At 39.5% G+C, this 20,176-nt stretch overlaps 1 pseudogene across 1 annotated transcript; it reads left to right on the top strand.

The window, feature by feature from the left end:
* Positions 1 to 2,629: 2,629 nt before the first annotated feature.
* On the top strand, positions 2,630 to 3,476 carry LOC308128345 (glycogen phosphorylase, liver form-like; annotated as a pseudogene). Its single transcript has 2 exons — positions 2,630 to 2,687; positions 2,785 to 3,476. The product of its transcript is annotated as a glycogen phosphorylase, liver form-like (transcript).
* The last annotated feature ends 16,700 nt before the right edge of the window (positions 3,477 to 20,176 follow it).

Genomic DNA, 20,176 nt, shown 5'->3' with positions numbered 1-20,176 from the left:
CAGGGCTAGACAGAAGTTATTAAAGAACAAGCAATTCAAGAAGAATGAAATGCGGTACTTGATAGCAAACTGTTTCACCCTGGATTTATACAATAACAGACAAGGGATAATCATCCACTCCATAGACAATATCATCCTCAATATCAATAAAGTACCAGACCTGTAGACCATGCTGGCCATGGACTACTTCACCTCTCTAGGCTATGCTGTCACTTTCGTGTGACAAAACCATTTCTTTGTCTAATCATTTTTATAGCTATCATGCAAAAAGAGTTTGCACATCTTGGATCATATTTGGAGGCGTTGGGCAGGTTGAGGGAGGCTCAGCCGGTCCTGGTTGAGCATACTAGGCATCTTGTGGTGGCTGCTGCTTAGCCTTTCCTGACCTACCATCAGGCACTTAGCTAAGGTGGCTCATTAGAAGCTGAAGAGTTGAAGGCCAAGCAAGAAGAACTCATCTCTCAGATGGTCGAGTTCAGATTCTAGGCAGAATCAGCCAAAAGGAAGTAGCAAGATGCCCTCCAGTCACTTAAAAATTCTTAAGAGATAGTACACTCTCTCAAACAAACCATCCTCAGGATCAATGGAGAACTAGTCGACCATGAGCGCACCATTGAAGTGCAAAAGGAACAGATGCTATCTCTGCAAAGTGACAAAACAGAACTACTTGCCAAGTTTGAACAACTCCAGCAGGATCACTCCTATATGCTGCAATAGCTTAGGATGCGAGAATTCAGCTTTGTGGAGAGGATGAACAAACTGAACGATTATGAGGAGAAACTAAACGATAGATAGAAAGACCTGGAGGAACAAAGGTTCATCGTAGCCAGAAGGAAAGACTCCCTTTCTTCTTCGTTGATACCTGAATAGCTTCCTACCTACTCTTCTGGTTTTGTAAGGAATTAAATCCCTAAAACGCCTATCCGCAAGCTTGTCAAGCAGCACAGCTCTGAGATTTACAGTCTGGCACTTAGCACAAACGGTTCGATCATGGCTACAACGGGAGGCGACCAATGCCTGAAAATATACCATGTACTAGAAAGGAAGCAGATCAGCACTGCCACTGCTAGTTCAGTTGACCAGTTCTTTGTTGATTTGTGCTTCAATAACAATGGAGATAGAGTTCTTGCAGCTTGTACTGACAGCAAAATAGCCCTCTTCGATCTCACAGGAAAATGCATCACCAGCCTTATCGGACATTCAAACAGAGTGTCCTCGATATGCTTCCACAGTCACAAGGGCATGGTGTTCTCTGGGGGGTTTGACCGCCAGATGAAAGGATGGGACTTGACAAAAGGACAGATCGTCAACTCAGTTAACTGTAAGCAGAAGGTCTTGTCCATTGCGGCTAGTTCACAAGAGCCCCACCTGGCTGTTGGCACGTCAAATGGAACAGTAAAGATCTACAGTGCACTTGGAGGCGAGTTTCCTTTGTACGAAGTGAAATCGATCTGTGACTAGGGCATCACTTCAGTCAAGTTCATCGAGGGTTATCTTACTAACCAGGTAAAAATCAAGTGCTAGTTGGGTGCAAGGATGGCGATGGCCCAAGGATATTTGACATGCGCAACAACAAGCAGCTTTGTGCGTATTACCATTCTGACTTCTTAAACAGTTCGGAGTACTTCCAGCCTGATTTAGGAATGGATGAACGTTTTGTGATTGCAGGGAGTCACGATGGACGGATCTTCTACTGGAGCAAGTCAGGATAGTTAAAAGAGAGAGTGAAAGGTCATGAGACTCTGGTGAGCTGTGTAGTATACCAGCCAGTGACAGGGATGATGTGCTCCGGGGACATGTACGGCGACGTGATTATCTGGAACTGACCACCTGATAATAATTATAACCCGAATTCAATAATCAAAAAAAGAATGATACATAGAACATAAATAGAATTATATCATGTCAAGGGTTGAGAAGAGGAAGTCGTCTATTGTAAGGATCAGCAATACTGCACTAGGCGATTGTTGTAGGCCTGATCTTGGATGCACTGCCAATGTCAACAATTAAAAAATATGGAAAATCATGAGCTAGTACATGCCCAGTGCCAAATAGGATCTACAGAAAAGTATTGTCCAACATATCTAGTGCACCTTGGCTCGTACACGCTTCAACTTCAAGGAAATACATTGCTATGAGGCCGTGGCGCTGTCCGTCAGGGATCGACTCATCGAAAAGTTCAATGATACTAACTTGGTTTTCAACAAGGCCAAAGCCAAGCGCGTGGCTTACATGTCTCTTGAGTTTTTGATGGGCCGCGCTCTCCAAAACGCCTTGATCAACATACAATTGGAGCCTGGATACAAAGAAGCCATTCTTGAACTCGGCTACAAACTCGAAAATATTTATGAAGAAGAGGTGGATCCCGCACTGGGCAATGGTGGCCTTGGTCGACTGGCCGCCTGCTTCCTTGATTCCTTCGCTACCCTCAATTACAACGCATGGGGATACGGCCTGCGCTACGAATACGGGATATTCAAACAGATCATAAGGGATGGGCATCAGATCTAGGTGCCTGATTTCTGGCTGACTTTGAACAACCCATGGGAGATTGAACGTATGGACATACAGTATGGCATCAGGTTTTATGGGAATTGCAGGGTGGTTTATGAAGGCAGTAAACAATTCCATGTATGGGAAGGTGGAGAAGTGGTCGTGGCAAGGGCTTATGATACACCTATCCCAGGGTACTGCACTGACAATACGATTGGCCTACGATTGTGAAGTCACTGCCTGCCCAAGAATTCGACTTCAAAAGTTTCAACACTGGTGATTATTTCAAAGCACTGTACGAGAGGCAGAAAGCCTCTGAAATCACCAGCGTGCTTTATCCCAACGATTCAACTTACCAAGGTAAAGAATTGAGACTTAAGCAGGAGTACTTGTTGGTCAGTGCCACTGTCCAGGACATTATTCGAAGATTTAAGAGGATTGAGTTATAAGACAAAAAGGTCATCGATTGGAACAACTTGCCGAACCAGGTCATGATGCAGCTCAATGACACCCACCCTGTTCTGGCCATCATCGAGCTTCTCCGGATTTTGATGGATGTGGAAAAAGTTGATGAGAAGGATGCATGGTTGATCGTTACCAAGTCTTTCGGGTATACCAACCACACAGTCCTTCCTGAGGCTCTTGAAAAATGGCCAGTGGACTTGTTGGGCAATCTGTTGCCTAGACATCTTGAGATCATCTACCTGGTGAACTTCAACTGGCTGCAGAAGGTATAAAGGAAGTACCCTGGTAATGTTGACAAGATGCGCAGCCTGTCTATTGTCCAATAAGATCCTAAAATGATCAGAATGGCCCATTTAGGGATTGTAGGCAGTGCCACGGTCAATGGAGTGGCAAAGATTCACAGTGAACTGATCAAAACTCAATTGTTCAGGGACTTCGCTGAATTCTTCCCAAGTAAATTCCAAAACAAGACCAATGGAGTGACCCCACGTCGCTGGATCATGTGTGCAAATCCCTAGCTGTCAGATTTGTACTCCACTCAAATGAAGTGCGATAGCTGGACGATCCACATGGACTAGCTCAGAAGTCTGGAGAAAAACATCAACTAAAAAGAATTCCAATAAAAATGGATGACTATAAAGCACAACAATAAGCTAAGGTTGATTAACTACATCAAGAATGCGGTAGGGGTTGAGCTTAATCCTGACAGTTTGTTTGACATCCATATCAAGAGGATTCATTAGTATAAGAGGCAGCTCATGAATATCCTGTACACCATACATCGGTACTTTATGATCAAGGATATGTCCCCTGCTGAGAGGAAGAAGGTTGTCCCCAGATCTGTCATTTTTGGTGGTAAGAGTGCGCCAGGGTACTTGACCGCGAAGAAAATCATCAAGCTAATCAATTCTGTAGCGGAAGTAGTCAACAACGATTTTGAAACCAAGGAGTACCTCAAGGTCGTATTCGTTCCTAATTATGGAGTAAGCAATGCTCAGATTCTTATTCCTGCAGCTGAACTAAGCCAGCACATTTCAACTGCAGGACTAGAGGCTTCAGGCACCAGCAATATGAAGTTCACGATGAACGGGTGCATATTGATCGGAACGCTTGATGGGGCAAACGTTGAGATCAGAGAAGAAGTCGGATAGGACAATTTCTTCCTTTTTGGTGCCAAGGTTGATGAAATTGAAGGGCTGCGAAGGAGGATGCGTGAGATAAGGCCTTAGGATTATTGGGGTGAGAAGTTGACAAGAGTGTTTCGTGCTATTGAAGAAGGAGTGTTTGGATCAAGGGAAATTCTGACCTAGTGCATTAATGTGATTCGCTGGCAGAACGACCATTACCTAGTCTGCACAGACTTCTAGGATTACGCCAGGGCCCAAGGGTAAGTGGACGCAACCTACAAGAATAAATAGAAATGGGCCAAAATGTCTATCCTCAACGCCGTCCGATCATCAAAATTCTCAAGTGACAGGACCATCCGAGAATACGCCAATGATATCTGGGGTCTTCCAGACTTCTAGCACATAAAGTAGAAATGATGACCACCAAAATAACAAATTTATAATAAAATGGAAATTAGGATTGGCTCTCCTTTAGGGATGACTATTTTTGCACTGCTTGTATTTCTGTCAGTGTAGGTGTACAAGGCTTTTAGAAGGATGGTTTTTGATTGGGTTTAAGGGAAGAGTGGTGATGGTGTCTAGGTTAGGATCAATCGAAAGTAAGATATTGCTCGGGCAAAGGAAATATTGAAGAAGGAAAATTGAAGGATTTAAATTTGAAGTTTAAAATAAACTCAATTTTGCTTTATTTAACCATGACTAAATAGATTGACGAGCCTGCCACTCGGCAGCGTACGCATTCATGGCTGACCCAGGAACTGGAATTGATCATGCAGGCCTATCGACTTCATGATGAACCTGTAGCATATGCTGCTCAGCTACTCTCTGACAAAGGCTATTCCAGAACAATGTCTGAAATCGAGACCCTTTATTATTAGGTCCCTCTCTAACTAGCATCGGAATTTCCTGACTCTAAATAAGGAGTGCACGGCAGAAGGGCTGTGGGCTGTGATCCAAGACCGGACCATAAGCCAATTGCCATAAAGGCAACGTAAAAAGCCAGCTCGGCAGTATGATTATGACTTCTTACCGAAGCGCAAGACTGAGGCCAAGCGGGAGCATAAGCCTCCTAAGAAGTTAAAATTTCAACGAAAGCGCAAATTTATTGGAAATATCTTGCCTCAATTGGGAGGCAGAATAAATTAAAGGATAAAGTGTCTTGAGCACAGTGAGACTGAAGTTACTGGCTGTCTCCGTAAGAATAAAACGCCTCCAGCAGAACGGTATAATCCCCTATCCTGGCTTTTAGTTGAAAGTTAGTATTTCATTCCGACGCTTGACCAGGCCTTTACTAAAACCAATTAATTCCAAGAATTGCTCAAAATTGCTGGAATTAATTACAAGCCAGGCCTCACTCGCCGTGAATGGGCAGCTATAAGAATCGCAATGGGTAAGCCTCCTCTTTTTAATCAAGCCTTTGTTGAATCTGAAATGGAAAGGTTGGAAACCTCGCGTAATTTTTGCCGTAACTATATGCGCAGACCTGATGCCCGAAATCTAAATCGGTTTTAGCATGAGCCTCATTTGCAGGAGGCCTTGAAACGAATACAAACATTCGAAGTTAATTTATTCGTACTGGCCAAGCACCCAACCTGCCAACATTTGCATTACGGTTTGATATTCTCAAAGGCCAAGGAAAACAGCCTCATGATCAAATTTTTGACTCCTGAATTAGGAGTGCAAAAAGTGCCTGATTATCAAGTCAGTCTATAATTGTACTAGCACCACACTGAAACAGTCAGCTAGCTTCAGACTGGTGCTCAAATCAGTCTCTAAACGAGGCGCATGATCAACTAACTCGATTACAAAGCAACTGCATATGCTTTTTCCCTTTTGAATTACAAGTAAAAACTAGTGCACTACATCACCAGTGATGCTGAGTAGAAGGAATGGATCAAAAAGATGGTGCAATCTGTCGACAAGACTTTAAAACAGGTAATGACCAAATTTAGAATGAGGGGGTGTGGCAGGTTGGAGGTTGATGAGAGGAGTGTGTATCCAGCAATTTACAATGCTTATAACCAAACAGAGAGGGTACTGGAGAATAGTAGTGATCCTATGGATAGGCAGGCTGCTGAGCGAGCAAAGAAGGCAAGAATGGAGTTCCAAGAGAAGGAGATACAAGATTTGGTAAAGAAGGTAGTGCCAAACCCTCCTGAAGGAGAACTAGGTGAACTGATTTGCTCTTTGGTTGGCATTTTGGCAGGTTTCAGGCTACGTGGCAGGATCCTAGCATAAACCCGATAATTCAGAAACCTGGTTAATTTAATTTACGGCAAGTTTCCAGAATAGCTTAATTAGATAAACGATATCGTTAGCAGCATTACCCACAAAGTGTTGTCAAATGGATGAATCTGCAAACTATTTTGTGGTCAAGATAAAATATCTTTTAATTTTAATTTCTTTGGTAGCCTTCTTATTCAAGGTGGCCTTGCATTCTAAGTAATAATATCATGCCAGTGCTAGCCTGTGATAGGTAGGGTAGTTGTTGGAGGACTGATTTTGCCTCAGGGGCTGTGGAGTACTTTAAAAAGGTGGATGTGACTGCTGATGATGAGTGGTTGTCCTGGGAGGCTAGTATTTTAATCTCTGAAAATAATGTTAAGCTCAGAGGTTAAAAAAAGACTGTGTATCTGAACTTTGAAGCATATCGGTTCACTGTCCTGCTATATCCTCGACCAAGAGTTCAACTTCCCTTCAAAAAGCTCATCATCTGTCCATTACCAACAACCCTCAAACCATCTAAACCTAAAGATCGCCATCAAAGTCATTCCCTTCTCTACTCCAAATCATTTTCTCTCTAAACCTCCACTTAGCAAGAACTCCTTTATCTATACAAATACCTTGTCGCCTTCTTCTCATGGAAAAGAAACATCCCTGATCATATAGGGTATATAGTGCCTAGGCTTGTAACTGGGTTTGGGGTAGTCGCCTTGGGAGAGATGGAGGTGAAGTTGATGGATTTGTTGACTGAGAGGAAAGGGGAAGATGGTTAGAGAGTGATCAGTAGGAATATAGTAGTTAAGATTGAAAAGGATTTGGTAAGGGTCATTACTTGTAAGCTAATGAACAGGTGCTAAGTAGTCAAACAGAAATTATTCCTATCTTAACTGGTTAAATCAACCTGGACACATCGTCACATGGTTCACTAATTGCCCTCCATCACCAACCCCATCATCACTGCTTAGTTTCCAACCACCTTCAAAAGCTAAAGAGCTTTTATAAGAACCATCATGCTGTAATTATCAGGGTAGGATTTTTCAAGATTAAAAGAGTTAGACTAGGATCCGTTTATGTACTATGGTGATGAATCTGTTATTGTGAGGCAAGGTGGGTAGAAGAATTAGGGGAATGGGTGGTGGAGGACTGCAATCAATTCTGGACATAATGTATAGGGAAGAGAGGTTTCTTAGCAGTCTGATGTTGATGACGATATGGGAGGATAAGAATAGGGCTAAAACTAATTCTTTATAAACTGACAGTATTCATATATATGAATAGATATCAATTTAACAGGTGTTAATTGCACATCTTGAAAGTCATATTAGCGCACTTTCGGATTGCTCTAAAAATTGGTTTACTTTTATATTTTACACAACTTTATTCACTAGGGCTTGATATTGAATAGGTGATAGATTAATTATTAATATCAAAAACAATGCTCATGTGGATTTTTGCCATAGCGGTGTCATCTGCTGTGTTGCAAGGCAGCAATACATGTAATGAGGAGCTAGCCTATCACTGCTAATCGGATGTAAGTAAGGGTATTGCAGAGTGTGAGGCTGCTGAATAAGCTAAGGGGAAGGACCCTGATGCCGACCTATAATGTGTGAAATATCTGGTGGATGTTGGTCGCGATTGCTGGCCATGCATTTGTAAAATCGCCTAGATGAAGCACTGGCACGTCAAAGGATGCAGCCATTCATGACATACGCATCACATTCATTCACTTATATTTGGATATAATGTTATCACTTGAATTAGAGATTCCACTGGGCTAGAAGGAAGACAGAGCGAATTAGAATGAGTTCAAGGATCAGGTCTATGACATTCTTCTGGGGGTTGTCTTCGAGGTGGTGGGATGCATAATCTATGGATACTGTGTTTGCAATTCACAGTATTATAGATCCTCTATTGATCGGTCTAATGCAGGCTCGTTCTTTGTATCCTATGGGCTGTTTTTGAGCTATGTGCTATGCTCGGATGTGGCTGAAGGACATTTCAACTTTGCTGTGTCTATTGGGATGTTCATCAAGAAAAATAGCAGATTTACTTTGATTAAGCTTGGAGCGTATTTTTTCCCACAGATTTTAGGTTTCTTTCTAGGTGGGATGCTGGCCTGGGGTCTACAAGACAGGATCATAACCCCAAATAACATCGCCTCAAGCTTCCTAGTGCAGAACTTTTTTGCAGAGATGGTAGGCACCTTCTTCTTCGTTTTCTTTGTGATCCTACTGTGCAGTGATATTTCACCAACCAAGAGCAAAATGGGCATCATGTTTTTAATTTCCCTATTGCTGTTTATCTTCAGGACATGGGCTTTTAGAACGCAGGCTTTGAACCCTAGTCTAGTCATTGGACTGGGGTTAGCAGCAGGAGTACGAACTGCAGCCGCGTGGACATATTGGAGCAATAGCTGGGTGATAATCGTAGGGCCACTAATCGGTGGCATCCTAGCTCCCATATTTTTTGACTACATTTTCCGGCCACTCCACCGAATGTTCCAAGAAGACAAGCTACAACGCTAGCAATAGCAACAACTCCTACAACAACAAAGGGCCAATTGATTGATCGTTTCTGAATAAACTCCAACCCCAAACCCAAATTAAAGATATATTTATTTAGATATTAATGTAATCGATAGAAAGTATTAGGCGTAAAGTGTAAGACCAGTTGAAGAAACGGTAGATGATGGCCGCAGAAATCACAAAAGAGTTTAAATATGAGTTGGAAGGGAGGAAAGAGGTCATGTTTGAAAGAATTGACATGATGAAGGAGTAGGCTAAAATTACCTTGAAGCTGAAGGCACATGTAAAGTGTCAGCTCCATAACCGTGCTTTTAATCAAGTTGTAACTGGCCGCTGCGAGGACTTGACAAGGGAAGAATAAAGTCAAATAAAGGATATAATTTAAGGGAGGGCAGTTGACTTGTTTGGTTCTACAATATAAAATATGCGAGAAGAGATGGACAATCGAACCCGTAATACAAACCTCACCCAGCTAGGAAGAGAACACTATTAGGTCTTTGGCTTGTTAGACAGTTTGTCTTTGTTTCAACAAGGAATCGTGTCCCACGATTAATTCAACACAATAAATCGAGCACTCATAAAATATCATGTAACAATGGCTGGCTCTTATTCTATATACAAGGGAAGTAACTACCAGTTTTCGGCAAGGATGTTTCATAAGCTGTGTGACAGTAGAAGCAAATTACTCGTGGTGGGTAGGAGTCATCTTAATAAATTGTTTGTGTGCTATACCTAGCAGGGGTTTTATGATGATTTGCAGCAAAGGGAACGAACCATAGAGTTCATTATCTGTGTCAATGGAAAGGAAGGAACTGCCCATTCTGCCAAAAATGAATTCAAGTTGCCTTACGATTTCTAAAAAGGTCCTTGCTTTGGGTAGGACCTTATGATAGGGGATCGAGCAGACCTTCCTAATAGTTGCAGCTCCAGGCTGAATCATAACTATAAATGCAATTCTCCTCCTGACTCCTAACTCTCCAACACAAAATTAGGCGGGGCAGTTACCTTCAGTCTAATAGAATACGTGGTGATACAAATGAAATGAGCAATAATATTTATATAAAGTAATGGGATGCACTTGTTCTGAATATAGCTAGCTGATGCTTCCTGAGCCTTACAGCAGACTCATTATGGTTGGTGAAGCAGTAGTTTATACGCAGGATCAGATACTGAGAACGAAAAGTCTTGCTGGTTTGCCCTCCTTTGCATCTGCAACTTTTGTAAACACTCGTGAGATATACATTTCAGGAGGCATCATGGCTCTTGACCAAACATAGGGGTTACACTTCTAAGGCAAAATCAGTAGTCAACTTATTAGACTCAACTTCGACCTACTAATTAGCTAGAGAAACTCAATTGAACATTTAGCAGAAATGGAGATCGCCAGGTATGCACATGTCTCCACCTCTCTTCATAACAAACTTTATTTGATAGGCGGTAGGACCTATGACGAACAGATCCTAAGGGAATGTGAAGTTTACGATTTACAAACAAACAAATGGCAAACCATGGCCCTTTGAATATAGGAAGAGCAAGTGCCAGCTCAGTGATCTTTAGGCAGAAGATCTACGTGTTCGGTGGGTACAATGGCCACCAAAGAAGATCTAGGAAAATCGAAAGATACCATAAATAAACTGGGGAATGGTCAATAGTGCCTTTTAAGTTGCCAATTGGCCTATAAGCTATGCTGGTTATGCCATCAACTTATGGAAAGTTTATAATCTTTGGTGGTAATTCAAACTCTGGGCCTTCATCAGCAGTTATTAGAATCGATCTAACCAATGAAATGGTATAAGCAATGCCCAACCTTATAAAGTCTAGAGTACTGGCGAAAGTGTTTGCAAAAGGAAGTGAAGCCTATATATTTGGAGGATGCTAAGACCACTCTGTATAAATTCACAGTCTGGCATAGCCAAAACCACCGATCATCAGACATGACATGAATCTTAGTAGTTTTTCTACTCCTATACAGCTAAGAGCCTATAGCCTAGTACTATATCCTCTTATAGTCATGGAGCCTGAGGATTTATACTAATCACATGAGGAAATAGAGTTTTAACCGATCAGAGGAGAGCCAGGGTGTGTACTGTTCGGAAGTGATGCCGAGCCATTTGTCGCCTCATTCAATTTCAAAACAGGTCGGGCGCATCGTAGACCAGTGAGCATCAGATTTGGGCTAAAAGCATATCAGTCGAGTATAGGCATAGGTTAAACGGTTTTAGTTTGTGGTGGTATAAACACGGCTTTAAACAAGGTATCCAAAAAGTCATTTATCTATGACCCGCGGACAGATGTTGTTAAACAAGTAGGGTCAATGTCAACTCCTAGGTATGGACATGGATTGGTCAAATTTGGGAGCTTGATCTACGCGGTCGGTGGGAAATCAGGTGGAGATGATTCTATTTTGGGTTCATGTGAATGCTTGCAGCTTGAAAAATGGTTGTAGGTTGGATACATGCGTAAGAAAAGGAGTAGTCCTGGCTTATTTGAAACGAGCTCAGGTTTTGTCATTTTTGGAGGTTATGTAGGTAATGGTGTAAGAATCAATGATATCGAAGTATTCTCTGTTAAAAATGGGTTTTTCTAAGTGGATATGAAATTCCCTGTCACTTTAGAAGGTCCATGTACAATCTCTTCGAAGCAGATTTACATCTTTGGAGGGAGAACTCAGGATGGTGATTCCTAAAGGATCTTTAAAGCTGACTATCCGATTTATAACGAGACTGGTAAATCATTTTAATGGCATATGGCTCTTTCAGGAAAGTTGTCACGAGGCCGTGCAAATCCGAAGATCTTTTATGCTGGTAAGAGCTAGGGCTACATCTTTGGCGTGCCTAATCGCAGCATCTAAATATTTTCACTAAAATACTGCAACCTAATTAAGAGATAGACACTGGGCATGTAAGGGATCCTATAAAATTTTGAATCAATGCTAGGAACATGTGAGGACCCCTCATTAAAGAGCTACTCAATGGCGAATGTGAACTGCACGAGCAAGACATCAACAAGCTGATTAATATTTATTTCCAATAAGAAATTAAAAATAAATAACATTATTTAGTTATAAAAAATAAATTTATTTTAAAAAGTGGGGTAATTAATTATCATTCAATATGCCTGAATTTGAAAAATGGCTTGGTATGGGGGCCGTAGGTTTTGGCCTGGTCGCAAAATAAAGTGCATACCTAACGCTTTTTGTGGAAAGTTTTCCTGTCCTTGTTTAGTCGCTGCACATAACGTTAGTTTATGTTTGGGGCGTATTGCGAGGTTATAGCTGATATCTCTCCTCTCTTTTTGAGAGAAAGAACGTTTCCTTTTTGAATTGAACTTATGTTGTGGTTGATAATGTTGAAGTTGTAAGCTGAAACATTGAACATAGTAGTTGATTCGATTTGTGATCTGGTGGATTATTGCTGAGGATTGGGTAAAGTCTTGTGCCGAACAGGTAGAACTGAGGATTGGGATCGTCGGACTAGAACATGCTTGGGTTTAGGCTGGCCAGTGATGATATCAAATTCCCGAATTATCATTTTTTAATTAAAGCACAAAATAGAAAGATGTGATTCTGGAGATATCATTATTGCTTTTTTCAGCCAAATGCCTTCTTTCCAGTAATGCCATACAGTTATTTGTTTTGAGGGTTCTGATTCTTAATTACTGTGTGCATCACGGAAGTTAGGCCTGTTGATTTTTTAAAATCTCCTTTAGCTGTTGAGTGCCCGTAAACGTTTAGCTTGAATTACAGGCCAACTGAGTGGATAGGAGGAAATTGGACTGCTCCACCATCTTATTCAATTGTCTGGCGATGGTGGGGAAGGGGCCTTTTTTGCGGGAATCGGCCATAACTAACATCCTTCTTGTGATGATGGCTTTCATTTGATTCACTATCCTCTCTTCTTGACCTAGGAACCTCTGCAAAGGTGGACAAAAATATCTTGTTCTTCTTCTCAACAATTTAATGGAAAAATTAATGTTTTAGGGCTTATTCCGCAGTTATCCGTTCCAATGGATCATAGGCTAACAGCTTGTTCAGTAGGTCAAGAGCATCTGAAGGCATGTCAGGGTACATCCTTTCAATACCGCAGCCCCTCCTAAAAGGGAAATCGAGGGTGGTAGTTATGCCCTGTGCATACCGTTTGAATCGTTAGACTAATTAAATTTTAGGAGTACCCAAGACTGAATTAATTTTGGCTACTTGGTCAGCCTCCGACTTGCCTGGAAAGAGAGGCTTTTTAGAAATAACCTCATATAGGACACAACCGTATCCCCATATGTCCATTTTGGAGTCATAATAACCATCCGTCATCAGACACTCAGGTGCTCTATACCATCGGGTAGATATGTACTCTGTATAAGGTTGTGCCTTGTACATGCCCTTGCAGGAGCCAAAGTCTGCCAATTTGATCTGGTCATTCATCAAAAGTATATTTTAAGGCTTGATGTCCCGATGGAATATTCCTTTTCGATGTATGAAATCAATGGCCTTGAGAAGCTGATACATGTACTCTTTGATCTTCATCTGTGAAAGTTTACGACTTTTGAAACATTCGTAGAGATTTTGTTCCATCAACTCAAACACGAGGGCGAGTTTTCCAGTCGGCTCATCGTAGAGGACTTCAATGAGTTTGATAATGTTTTCGTGAGGAGAAAGCTGCCTCAAGGCCTGTATTTCCTTAAGCCTACGTACCTTATCGATAGACTAGAACTTCTTTTTCATGCATTTGATGGCTACATACCTGCCATTTGAAGAGCGAGCTTTGAACACTTCCGAAAAAGCCCCGTCCCCCTTCTTACTATCCAATTTGTACTGATCCATATTATATTAATCAAGGTTCCCTTCCGTTATACATTGACTTTCTGAACAAAATAATCAATGGCACAGAATACAGGACTATCGTTTGCATGAGATTGTTTTCAGCTGACAATTATCATATATAACTTCTTATGATTTATTCTTTTACATAGGTGCATAAAATAAAAGAAAATGGATGTATGTGGATGAAGACAGTTTATTTTTAATTTATTATCAGATAGATAGATAGACGAGAGATGAGATCATGTATAATCATAGTGTGTATTTAAATGTTAGTACTAATCCATTCAAATGGATAGGAACAAGTAACACATTTATCAAATCATAAACATACCAAACAACAGTAATCATCAAAATATTCCAAACCATAATCTTTTTATAATTTCATGAAGAAATAGGTTTGTTCCGAAGAGTCCTTATTTAACCTAATGAAAACGATTTTTTATTTCATAATAGTATCTCAAATTAGTTCTGATATGGATTTGGAGAGTTTCTGAAATCCAAGACATATTAATTATAATTAATTATTGTAATAGCTTAGGGGTCAATGAAAGGTAAATTATATGATGTGAAGGGATAGCGAGGACAGGTGCGAAACTGAATTGCCACTTAGACTGGTTGATGTATGTGGGTGCACTTTGGGTAAATTAAATAAAGGAAATTTACTAACACAATAACGAAAAAGAACCATTTTGTAGGCTTTAAAAACAATAAATGGGTAATGAAAAGGCTGGGTACAAAATAAATTAATAACCAATATAAGTAACCTCATAAGTTTGAAAAAGAAAGGAAAATAATAAGTTCAAATACTCAAGTAAGCAAAAACATACATTAATTCTCAGTCAAACAATAATTCAAGGAAGCAGTAAATCTAAATAAAATGAAATTCTTTTTAAATTTAATAAAAGACGTTCGCTACCTAACGCATACAAACTGGCCATCACTATAATCACTAGATCTTAATCAAAACGAAATAGGTCCAGACGGGGTTTACTACTTACAATACATTTATAATCTCTTAGTCTTAATTCCATTAATATTAATATTAATTCCATTATATTAATAGAGGGATATAATATTCATCAAGTTTGATTAAGACAAAGATGGAAGATGTGTGGCTAAACTAAATTATCTCCAACTAGGTAATTAGCTTATAAGGGAACATAAAATAAACAGCAAGGATAAAATCTTTTAAGGCTGGAATGAGGAGAGAAACTAATAGAAAATGATTTACCTTTCTCTTTCGCTATTTTAAATGATATTTACTGATGATCTGTATATTTCTATGGAAATTTATTGTGTTTAATATCTATTAGGCAAGCAATAAACATAGCATAACCATTATAAAGCAATTCATGGGAAATTAACTTTGAAGGCTTTTCTTATTATTAATAATTTATGGAAAATTTAGAAAAGCTAGAAAACAGTCAGGCTTACCTTGACGCTATGAAGGCCTTGCAGAACACTTTAAGGGAGATCAAGGTTAAGTATAAATCCCTAATGTAAAAGTATCAACTGCTCGAGTAAGAAAACCAACTGCTCAAGAAAGAAAAGGATGAGTTCACCCGAGAGACAGACCACAATAAGATACCTGGATTTTGGGGTGCAGAAAGCTTTGATCAGTTGCAATCCTCCTCTAATAACTGTCAGCTACAGCTACGTGTAAAGGAATTAGAAGAAGAACTAACTTTCTTAAAACGATCAGGCTCATTCGACAAAAAGAAAAGTCAATTTAAGGGAGATGGTAGTCTGGTTACACGGCATAATGAGGGCAGTGATGAAAAATCAAGGGTGACAAGCTCATGCCTTTCGCAGATGAGATTTGTTTCCGATCCCAAGAATAATCAGCAGTCAACTAACAACTGTTCAAATTCTTTCTATATTGATTAGGATGGTCATAAAAGCTAACTTATGCATGATAACACAGAGTTTGAAAAAGGCGGGTAAAACATCGAAATTCCTATTACCATTTCAACTGATTAGCAAGATGCCCAGAGGAAGGCAACTAGCCTGTCTAAAGTTAGTTAGCATGGCAAATAGAATTTTACTCCTAATAGACAGTATATATAGAAAGAAGTAAAATTAAAACCAATAAACAAAACAATTAGTACTCCACTCGATGAAATAAAGGAGTTGGATACTACTCCTCCTCTTTCAAGAACTCAACAAATTAGATGCGCAGCAAGCATGAATAGAAATAGGTCATTAAGTAAATCATCTACTCTGAAACGGACTAGAATAGTTGGCCGAACAGGAAGACCTCACAACGAAGAAATAAGAGATAGGGTCAATATGCCTGAATTGAGAGTAGGAGAATTACAAGTAGTCGAACGTGCCTTCTGTTCTTAATTGGAAAAATCAGCATAAAGGAGTAGAATGAGAAATTCACAGTGTTATGGATTATCCCACTATTTTTACAAACCACATAGACAATTATAAATCCACCATCTACCATGTAAAAGCTACCCAACCATCCAATAATTATACGCTTTGTATCGAATACGATACTACGGCAACCCACCCTTATCCAAGTACCAAAAGAAAATGTTAATATGGTATCTCATCAAAGAGCTATGAATTAACATGATCATGACAATAAATTCAGAGAGGCTTACCTTTAAAGCGGAGTAGTTGTTGATGGCCAGCAGAGAGTGTGGAATAGTTTGTAGTATGGGTTTCTAATTTTGAAATTGTCTTGTTTACCATGCTGTTTATTCCCTAAGCCGGTCCCACGTTCACAGTGCTACCTGTATCAACTCCATTCCTTATCAACATCTTCTCTTTTCTTTAAATCTCAGTTCTTATTTTCTCCTCTTCTGGATCTTTCTTTATAATCGTTGTCATAATCTTTTCACCATCATTTTTAATCATTGCGGAAGAAGCATATTCTGCATGTAAGCATGATTGGCCAGGTGTTGGTAAGAATAGAGGGTCTTTGATATCGTATTCAAGTTGGGTGGGTGTAGGAGGTACAGGTTTAAAAGTAGTGTGAAGATTGTGGCTTTTTTGGAAGCTTTCGAGGTGAAGGTAATTTGTGCTGAGGTGGAGGTAGGAATAATTGATCTGAAGACCCGACAGGAACGGATACATTCTACCATTCAGAATTATTCCCTGCACTTTTTATCAGCTTCCTCCTTTTTCTAAGAGTACTGACAGGAATTTGTAATTTTGTCATACCAATAATTAATCCAGAGGATGTTTATTAGGTAAAAAGAAAGCTCTTTTGAGTAGAATGTAATATAATGATTTGTATGGGCGGGGTTGGGGTTGGGGTTGGGGTTGGGGTTGGGGTTGGGGTTGGGGTTGGGGTTGGGGTTGGGGTTGGGGTTGGGGTTGGGGTTGGGGTTGGGGTTGGGGTTGGGGTTGGGGTTGGGGTTGGGGTTGGGGTTGGGGTTGGGAACACTTAGCCCGAACTTATCAAGTACATCCAGGGTGAGATGAAAAATCAAAAAAAAATCAATAGTGAGTACACAGTTCGCTTTGTTTAAGGCATCTAGACTTAGTAACAAATCCTTATGGTCTTAGAACTCTGTGAATGTTCGCTTAAAGACATTTGGATCAAACATTAAAAGAACATTCCATTAAAAGAGGTCATTAATATTGTGTGCTAGATATTAAGGGGGCTCTTTGTTATACATGCAAAACAAATCATCCACAGGGATCTTAAACTGGAAAATGTCCTTTTTGGAAAGGATGGGAAGTATAAAATTGCTGATTTTGGCCTTTCTAAAAAAGCTAGAAAACAGGCGACTTTCCTAGGCACGCCTGATTACATGGCACCTGAAATTGGGCTGGAATAATATTCCAACAAGGTGGATCTTTGGGCACTTGGAGTGATATTGTTTATGCTTCTTTTTGGGAAAAAACCATTTACTCGCGGTGATAAAAAAAAAAAATGTACACCTAAATTCAATCTTAAAAAAAACTACAGTTGTTTTGAAAATCACCCTTAGATAAACAACAAGGACCTGATCTAATTTTTTCAATAGGTTTTCAACTATGATCAAGATGACAGGATTACCTTCATTAATTTAATTTCTATGCCCCTTTTTTAAGGTAAATTCAAGTAACATGAAATTGATGAACTCGGCAAGATTTATCATCCTGCGATGACACCTAAGATGCTGCAATCTAATAATTACGAATTGGCTATCTACATCAGTCTGATGAAAAACCTTGGGGAAGAACTCGCAACCAAAATCGATAAGCATCTACTAAAAAGGGTAGAGTTTGAAATGTCAAAATACCTCTTCTTGCAGAGCTATAATAATAAGGACAATGAGATAATAGAATACTCTGTTAGAAAGTATTAAGAATGTTGTCTTTAATTGGATGATGAAAAATAAAAATTTCCTGATCTGACATTTCTCAAAAGTGAAGGTATAGAAGATACTTAGAGAGTATTACCGGGGACCTTTAATGATCTTAGAGTTGGATTGAGAAGCACTACCAAAAAAATATTTGAAAAGTTACAAGAATTACTTAATGCGTCAGATGAATCTGATAAACTGGAAATTTAGAGACTTATGACAAAGGTGTTTTTCATCCATGCATTCGGTAAAATTTTCAATATCGAAAAACGAGAAGAAAATCTGAAGGATATAAAGACTAAACCAATAAACAAGATTGCTATTGAGAACTGGCTAAGAAATGCCAAATCATAGTAGCTAAATAAGTTTGTACAACGAATCCACACTTAAAATTTCTCAAGCCAAACATGATCTGCCTATGAATATGCTTGTTTTATTTTATTATGCAATCGGGAGGGATAATTAACATATAACCTTGGCATTTTTTTCATAACTACAATCGAAATTTGGTGGGGCTGCAGTTCAGTAGCTCAAGGCCTCCTTTTGCTGTGCCGTCGGGTTCAAATTATTTGGCTGTCATAGAATTTAGTATCCTGAAATGACTCACAACTGCCACTTTTCCTTTTAAATGCCCATACTTTTACAATAAAGCCTTTCTAAGTTCCAGAGCTCTCTATGTTATACCTTTCATATTCTCTGAGCTTTTCGGATACCTCTTGCTCATCAATTCATACAACAAAACTAACCCCTTAGCTTTGTTTTACAGCAAAGGCTTCACCTCCTTGAGATTCTTACTGATCAAACTGGTACATTTTTACATAGAGAAACAGGCCACACGTCATCTTCAAATTTTTCCAAAAAGGAATGATCTATGCCACGCTCTGACAAAAACTGTTTGGTTATCTACTTTGTAGATACGTCACAGGTACTCATCAATATCTAAGTTAGCAGAGGTTATACAACGATCTTTGGCCTTGAAGGATGATCTTTAAATAATTGCCAAGCTGTCTCAGTTGCCCTTCTCATAGCAGAACAAACAACCAGTTCAACCTATTACTAATGCACGCTATCCCGTCTATTGAGGCATTGCTGCATGCCTAACTATGATAGCGGCGCATCAACTAGTGCAGGATCGAACTTAACTTTTATATCCTACTGTCCTATTCTGGGGTTCACAATGCCAGTGGCTTTTTCCATTTGGAAATTGAACTCGGATTGGGCGTGTCTGATGAGCAGCAAATCCATTATATGTATTTTATTTTCAGTTCCGAATGTCAGCTTTAAATTTCTATATGAAATTTAGTAAGGTGCGGCCACCGATTTGAGTTAGACTATGCTGACTTTTAGTAGCCACCTTTTTGGGACGTGAAATCTTGGGCAGAATGGTGATTGATTTGAAACTCTTGATTCTCAGGTCGGTGACTGATTAATGATGAAATTTAACGCTATCCACTACAAAATTCTTCTCCCTCTTCTCAATAATACTCCTCTTCTTCATTTTCTTGTAGTTCAAAAATGACATCCTCTATTTAAAATATTCTTTATATTATGATAGGGCATCACTTCTGCAAAGAATGCAGATTACTCACTGATATGAAGGAGGAATATAATTCCCTCTATAGGGCTTATGAGGAATTGCTTGCAGATAGGAGTGCTGCTTCTGACAAGATTAGTTGTATGTCGCTTATTAACAGCTTAAGGACAAGTTGGAGAGTAGGGATCAAGCTTTGGTCAAAATGAAAGCGTAATACAAAAATTCTATCAGATTAATCAGGGATCATCAGAAAAGAGACAAAGCTCGAGCTGCCTAAAGAATAACCTCTTTAGAGCATGATGCAATGCAGATTATAGCATTTTTAAGGCCAGGAGCAAGAACTTTAATATGGACGAGCATTTATAAAAGGTGAGATTAGAGAACTAAAAATTAAGATGGAGCTTAAGAATCGCTGCCAATCCTGTAATTATATAGGAATATTGATTGAAAAGAATGAATTTTATAGATGAATTATGGGGTCATTCTACGATGAGATTGGCTTTTTTATAACCCCCTTTTTTCTTGGCATCGTACTGCTCATAGATAAATACTTTTTTCTCACTTGGTTCTAGAACAAATTGATACTCTTTTTCAATATCAGGATATTAGTCTCTTAAAAATAGCATGTTATCTATCCCTTAAAACTTGAGCATTAGTTTTTTCTTCTTTTTTTTCATGTTCTCCAA

The sequence above is a fragment of the Lipophrys pholis genome (assembly GCF_963383615.2).
Source record: "Lipophrys pholis genome assembly, contig: SCAFFOLD_154, whole genome shotgun sequence".
Taxonomy (NCBI): domain Eukaryota; kingdom Metazoa; phylum Chordata; class Actinopteri; order Blenniiformes; family Blenniidae; genus Lipophrys; species Lipophrys pholis.
The sequence above is the reverse complement of the archived record's forward strand: the minus strand, read 5'-3'. Positions and strand labels throughout refer to the sequence as shown.